The sequence below is a fragment of the Lagopus muta genome, chromosome Z (assembly GCF_023343835.1).
Source record: "Lagopus muta isolate bLagMut1 chromosome Z, bLagMut1 primary, whole genome shotgun sequence".
Lineage (NCBI taxonomy): Eukaryota > Metazoa > Chordata > Aves > Galliformes > Phasianidae > Lagopus > Lagopus muta.
The window spans coordinates 38458146-38466357 of NC_064472.1; positions in this window are offsets into that span (position 1 = coordinate 38458146).

Below are 8212 nucleotides of genomic sequence, written 5' to 3' on the forward strand. Positions count from 1 at the left end.
TCAGAAACTGATCACGAGGACAGGGCAGACACAAGGAAACTGCCTTAGTGTTGCAGTCTCTTCATCATTTACTGAGACTGATAGAAAAAGTTGTAGAAAAGTTGGAGTTGAGGCACAATGACTCACATTGAAGGAGGGTTGTCTGCAAGCAGAGTTGTGCAGAATAAAGGAAAATCTTTATTCTGAACATGAGAGGGATTTGAAGGGAGACCCAAATGTCAGTTAATTGAAAGTAATGGACATTTCCTTTAGTACTGCTGACGCTGTGCTTTATTGATCTAGTAAAATAGTATTATTCTTAGCAAAGCTTTGCAAAGAGAGTTTCATCTGGTCAGTCTTAAGTGTCCTGAAAAGCTGAGTTACTGAAAAAAGGAGTTTCACCCAATTAATGTTGCTTTATGCCACTGAATATGAGAGAAAAAAAAATGGGAAAATGCCTCCCAGGACACCTGTACTGTATATTCCAGCTGTTGAAAATATCAATAGATAAAGGACCTACAATTCAAAGATTTGAGAATATAATAGCAAGTCTGTTCTTAAAGTACAAATGACTCCTAATATCTTATTTGTGAATGGTCAGTATTATCTCTTTAGCCAGATTCTGACCAAAAATGTCACCTTTTCACCTTTATTTTCTGTTCCTAAAATTGAGTTAATACAGAAATGCTTCATCTCACTTTATAGACGTCTCAGTGAAGAAAAAGTCATCTTACAAACTTGAAATACATTGTTATTTATACTCAGTTGCCTCTCACACTAAAATCCACTCGTAGTCATGGGAAATAAAAGGACTCTGAAAGGCATGCAACAGTAAATAAGACTATTGTGAAATTCAGTGTGAACAAACAAGAATTTCTACAATCTTTCCATGCCTGAATAAGAAAGTATGAGAAATGTAGAAAGGAAATGCAGGCACAAACAAGATAATTCTTGCAAGATACTGCCCATTCTAGACGTATCATTTTGTGGAAACAGTCAAACAGATACACTTGCAATTTTCACTTAGTCATTAGGGGAAAAGAATTTATGCAACTAAATCTGTTTGGAATGCTCCATTCTAATAATTTACTTCCCAGATTTGGACTCTTCTCCCTGCACAGGGAATTCTCATGAAAGTGAGCCCTTTAAAAAAAAAAAAAAATGAAATCCTGAAACTTTCCATCGTGATTTTTTAAGCAGTACTTTCACTAATTGCACTGTCAGAGTATTATGGGTTTTCACCTAATAACAGTCTAACTGGATCTCCCAACAACCTTAAATAGAAGAGGAAGTAAATCCAAAAGACAGTGAAGTGTTTTTACTAGTGACATTAATGCTTCTTTTGTGTGTGGAAGCTATTGTATTTGAAATAATGTGAAAAAGAGTATTTTATTTAGAATAATATTAGCTGAATTTATAAAAAGCATGAGGACTTCGGAGACAGATTATTAGTTTTGAAAGGAGTTGATAAGTCTTGAAACAAAAGACAGGCTATTACATGTACTAAAGACGCTTGGATGAGATTATGATTTTTTTTTTTTTTTGGTATTCAGACTTCTGGATGGATTTCACTTAAATTTTATTGGTGGAATCAGAGTTTTCTCTTCCAGCTTCACTTTTGCAAATGCTACTTTTCAACTGACATTTAATTCAGATGGTAAAATCGTTTTTACAAATAAAGTCACTGGTTTGATTTGTAGATATAACTCTCAGAAAAATCCCACTGCTGACTATGCCCCAGTCTTAAATGCACTATATGCAAATAAAGTAGATCAATGAGTCTGTGAGTTCTGTATGAGTTATCATGACTATTTATTTACATGCATTCTTTAATTCCTAAGTTCAGAATAAAAAATGAAGTTTACGTAGTTTTAATTCCATGTGATTTTTGTGAATTGAAATTATTTAGAGAAATCTTTGGAAAGTACAAAAACAGGGTTTTTAAAAAAGCAGTATTTATATCTCATTGTTCATATAGCTACACTGGTTTGCCAGTTTTTCAGTCGAATAATAGCAATTTGATTTCTCAGTGTTTTGGGATAAAAAAAATGTCTGAGAAGGAAAGTCTAATCAGATTCAACTGCCAACAAAGTAGCTGGTTCATAAAGATCTGACACATACATCTTACAGTTAGGTATGCATGAAAAAGATGGGCTTTGTGGTCTATTTAATGACTTATCTTGTCTATTATTAATTAATAATAAGATATGATTCTGTCAGACATCTGGTGTCTAATCTATGGTTCCTTAATCAGGCAAAGGTGTACCTGTGTGCAAAAAATTGTGACGCAATTAAATATCATGAGTTAACAATTAACACAGTGCAAATGATTTTGTTTCATTTCAATGAGTAGCACTAGAGAAGGGAAAGGTGGTGTTGGCAAATACCTTTCTGTGAGCTCTGGAAAAGATCAGCTACAACAAGCAAAGCACTTTCATGTGGAAAAAAAGAAAACAACCTTTGAAGTGTCCAATGAATATTTCATAGCACTTGCAACTTGCAGAGTGTTCTAACATGTCTCTTTGTACTCTAGTCAGCACTGGGTTAGAGAACGTCATCTTTGCTCATATCAGTAAACATCGGTCACATACAAAAGATCACATTTGAAATTGAAATGTAGGCTGCATTTGAACCCTACAAATTCTCTTTACCTTTTGGAAAAACAGCAGGGACTTCTAGGGACCTGCTGTACAGAACCAGAAATGTCTGGCTTGTCATCTTCAGGATAAAAAGGCAAATATTTAAGGAAAGATTTTCTCTGCTTATCATTTATTTCCATTAAAAATTCATTCAAACATTAGCCAAGTATGCAGTGTCTCTTGGAATTTTCTGAAATTTCCTTACCAGACTTACTCTTTTCAATATATAAGCCTTTATTAAAAGTAATTTAAATTGAAATAAGCTAACATGTCACTAATTTAAAGAAAAATAATGTTAAAACAATGTTATAATAATGTCTTGCAAGAAAAAAATGGAAACTTAGGAAAGATGAGGCAAAGAAATGGATGATTAGAGGATGATGGTAGTTTCAAAATTACCCTCCTCCATTTGATGTTTGTACAATAGCACTAATACAAAGTCATGGTTGTATCTTGAGGTTAGATTAACTTTTAAAGACAAACAACACATCCAAAAATTTATGGCTGTCTGAGAAAAATAATTTTAAAGTATTATGCAATTAGGAAAAAATTCTTATGAGCTTTGTGCAGGGCATTTGCTGATTTTGAAAAAAATCTGCCCAGATGCTGTGCATCAGAGGCGACAGCACTTAAATACAAATGCGGAAACAAAATACAAAGTTACATCAAATACAGCTTGATCTCTGCATCAGAAGCTATTACATTTCATTCAAGTTGTTTCTTTACTGAAGTAAATACCATGACTGTGATTAATGAGTGGCTTTGTACCACTAAGTTCTTCAGCACTGCCTGGAACCTGGAAGTGGAACTACTGAGTGTCTGTGAAATGAATTTCTGAGGTTATGATGGAAGAGCTATGATGGAGATTCAGTTGTTATATTGATAGGTAGAAGCAAATTCAGATTTTATTTGTATCTCATTTTTTAAAAAATATTGTTTACACGTGAAGATGAAACCTGTCTAATAAATACTACTAACATCACCTAATGCAATAAGAAAAATTATTCAAGTAGTTTGTTATTCAATTCTACCAAATAAATGAATTTTTAAATCTCATTGTATTGAATGAAACACAACCATGCTGTGATTTTAGTTATGAGGAAATGCTGTTGGAAATCAATAAAGTAGTTTGTTTTCCCCAACATAAAAGCTTGTTAGTCAATAAAAATATCTATTTATGTGATGTAAAGGCATAGTATTTAGGTAGATTTCTTGTGAATGAAAAACTGGGGTTTTTCAGATACAGTTTATGGATAATACATTTTCAGCTTGAATCCTAATGAATCCTAATGTGGCTTATAATTTGATAATATTTAAACAAAGTTCTAAATCAAGGTTACAGATGTGTCAGGCCAAAACCATCCATCTTTTTTTGCCAGCAGTGCCCACTGACAAATCTATAAAGTACTACATAAATAATACTACATTTTCTTAAGAAGTTTCAAAGTGCTGAAATTTTCAATTTCTTTAGGATTTAAAAAAAAAATAAAATTCTTCTTAATATGATTTATATGCTTTTTAATAGAAAAATCCACTTTTTGAAACTTTCCTGAGGCACAAATTATTTATGTATCTAACTTGATAGAAATCAATTCATTTTCCAAATATATTTTTGAAGCAAGGGAATGTGAAAATCACAAAATCAGAAAACAGTAGGGATTAGAATGGACCTCAAAATGTCACCTAGTCCAATCCCCAAATGTTTCATTTTAGGAAGAAGGGTATGCATTCATAGACCTCAGGGAATCAGCCTGCTCCTGAGCAGGAAGTTAGCACAACTGTAGAGCTGTGCAGCCTGAAGAAGGCTGTTGCTTGGATCATCTGTGTGTGGCCACACTGAGCTTCCATCAACAGTGGGCTGTTCTGGTTCATGTGCACAGTGTAAGAGAACATCCCAACAGGAAAGTGGAACTCCCAGGGATCACTGGCAGATGCCAGTGAAATAAGAATTATATCACCTTGAATAATGCTACCTTTGAAACACGCTGAGGAGATGGGCAATGTGCAGTGCCATAAAAACATATTTTATTATTTTATCCTGCAACAGACTCCAGCACTTCTTCCTGTGATTGCCCCTCTAGTGAAATAAAGTTTGGCAAAATACAGAGGGAAGCAAAGACTGTGTCCTGTATTGCAGTCAGTCACAGTCTTGTTTGTCCTATGACAGGAGCAAAAAGGAAGACTTCTTCCCTCCCTCCACTCTGTTACAACGTTCTCTGGATAAAACACTGCCTATAGTGCGGCTCTAAGATTTTATGCACGCTGTGTGTGTACATGCCCATACATGTGCACATGTTTTTATTTATATATATACAACGTATATGTTCACATATATTACATGAATACACACACTTATATAGTATATATAAATAATGGAACATATGTGAGGACATGGTCCATGAATAAAAATAATACAACAGCAGAAATGCAGTGACAATGAATTAGATGAACCAGCTGAAGATATAAGCTTCAGTCTGTTGAAAATACTGGACAGGAGAGTAGTTCATAGATTGTGTTATTCCAGCTCACGCAGGGAAAATATAAAGGGGAGAAGTGACCTTGCACATATCAGTTCTTCCTGAGAAACTTTAAGTTTGTGTGGGAAGAGCTGAAGAGGAGAAAATAAAAAATAGGTTATCTAGATATGGATACAGTAAGCACAGGTGAATCAATATAGTAGGTCCCAATCATCGTTAGGCAGACCTAGAAGGAGGGCTGTCAGTGGGAAGGTTGCATTATGAAGAAATATGTGTTTCTCTTTGATTTTGTTGGATTGTGGGGATGTTCAGTATTGTTCTTGTGTTTTCTCAGTGCATCTCCTCCTCTCTCTGGTATTCTCCACTATACGGGCAACACGTGTGTTGTATCCACCTCCATCTCTCTCAAGGTACTGACTATTGAAACCTACACTTCTCTGGAAGTTAAAACATACTCTAGAATTCCTGTGAATGATTGTACTGACATTAACTACTACGAAATCCTTTAAGCTGTGAAATCATTAGGTGCCTTTGACACTACAGAAACACAGAGCCTTGAAGTACAATTATTTGTGTTAAATTTAATGGGCCCAGCAAATTTAGGATTCGGGGAATGGAATATTATTGTCATGGGAGTAAAATACTTTTTAACATGGAGTCATGGAAGTAGAAAAAGCATTTTAACAGAAAGATTCTTGATATCTAGAGAACTCAGTGTAGTCTAAACACATGTCTACTACCTAACTGAGGGGCGTCTGAGACTTCAGGTGGGGCAGAGCTTGCCTCTAGAGGTGCTCCAGCAGGCTTGTGAGTTTTCTCATCACTTTGCTGTTTTCTGAACGTCTTACATTGAAGCTAGTAGAGACGTCAAAGTCAATCCTCTGGGAATTGAGGGTTCACCTTAAAGATCATTTTTGAGACTTCTGTGAGAAGCAGTTTTTTATCATTTTTTTTTCTCCTTATCTTCTCCGCCTTGCACAAAGTAAAGAGTGGAAGAAAAATCACTAGGGAAGTGAAAACAAGAGGGACAGATTATTATCTGTGCAACATTCTCCATCAAAAAGCTGAGCAAAGAAGATATAGACAAATGTTGTGTTCATCTTCTAATACTCCAGATAGCTGAGTGTGCTGGCTACTAGAGCTTAGTACATTGGAGTAAAGAATATAGAAATACGTCTGTTTTCCCAAAGCTGTTCTCCTCATCCATGCTCAAATATAATTCATCTCCAGTGAATGACTGTAAAGATAATAATGTCTGAATCTGTTTTTCCAAAAGGATTCCAATTTAAATTTACTTGTTCTTCACTGAAAAAGCAAGCTACACTTCTGGCTCATATATTTTTTTCCTGTATCTGATCATATACTCTTTTTGGTTATTACAGGTGACTTTGTTGATTTCCTCTGTATTCAGCTAGCAGAGTTGTACAGAGGTATCTGGGGACACTTACCTATTGTGGATCTCCAGTGAGCAGTTCTGCAGATGACAGGGAAGACGCAATGGATTTGTGCTGTCTCTCCCAGAACAAAATGAACTTTATCATACTAATGGAAGTAAAACTGTATTCATAGCAATAAACCAAGAAGCCATAATGACGTGAAATTTGTGTACGCAGAAAGGTGCTTAGGAAAGTTTTGTCAGAGCAGAACATTTCAGTATTCACTACTCAGCTCAGAGTCTCTTTTTCTTCAGAAAAGAGAGCAATCTATGTAATCCATGAAATATAAAATGTATTAGGTAGGCTTGGACAGTGATTTTCAATGATATGTGAGATCTAGGTCTTTTCCTTTAGCAATTCTTGTGTCAGTCTTAAATGGCCTGCTTGTGAAATCTGCTCTCTTATTTGTGTGTCAGAGCTTGTATCAAAATCAAAAATCAAATCAGACTTTGTCAACTAGTTTTAAAAGTATTAGGTGTATCTCAAGGAAGATGATAAATCTTCAGAAACCATGAGATGTGATGATGAAAACTAATAAGGAACATGTTCCTCTTGTAGAACTGAAGGGCAGAAGGAACACAGGTGTGGGAACCTCAGCATTTCTGTCCTTATTCGTCACTTCCATTACCTCTGCCTAGTGGCTGAAAACAAGCAAACTCAATTTTTTTCTTTTATAGGGCAGCAGAGAAATGCCATTTCAGACGACTGTTATTTACTCCTACTTGTGCCACAACTTGTGCGCTGCTGTAACAAAATACACAGTGGTGGATGGTCTTGTGAGACTTGTATTTTGCAGAGGTTACAGCCCACAGGAAGGAATGAATGCAGGAAGCTTTTACTGCAATTCTTGCCAGATTCTATCCAAAGCTTCTGTATGCAGAAGAAAACGGGAGTGTGTCTACCTAAAACTTAGAAGGTCACGTTTCTAGAGGAGAGAAATGATTTCGATCCTGGAAGAAAGGAGAATTTTAGGCAATTCTTTACCCGCAGCAAAGTTTTTAAGTTTCTGAGTGATTTTTTTCCTTCTGTTAATCATTTCAGCAACGTTTTCTGATATTGTATAGTATAGTACATTATATTGCATTATATTACTGCACTGTATGTTGTTTACTCAGTTCTGCACTTCCACGTTAATGTATACGACAGAGCCACAGTGTGTCTGCTGTGAGTCAGGGTACACAGATAGAGCTTCCATGAGATGCAACAGCAGCACTGCCAGCTCCAACTTCTTGGATGCTTTTTTATCCCTCTGTATTTTTATTTATTTTTTTAATAGTTTCACCAGAGTTTCTATAGGAGATCTCCCAGAGTTGGTAAACAGATCTAATCTGAACCTAATCTAACCTAATCTGATTTTAAGGTATATTCTAATACAGTCAGCTTTAATTTCTGAGGATTTTTTTCTGGTAGAAGCAATGGAGAGGTCATGCAAATGACAGACTAAATGAACTCTGGAAGATTATCTTTTTCTGAACTTGAATATAAAGGGTTAAAAACCTTTCCATCTCTCTTCAGTTCTGTAAAACCAGACTTTAATTTGAGGTCTTGTTCCATCCTTTATTGTTTGACATTTTTAATCCTATTTTTAATCTTTTACCATGTGATGCAGCACATTGTCCAGCAGTCACTTAGCAAAATTGTTGAATTACTTTCATATGTGGTCTGTGCTGGACGATGTAGC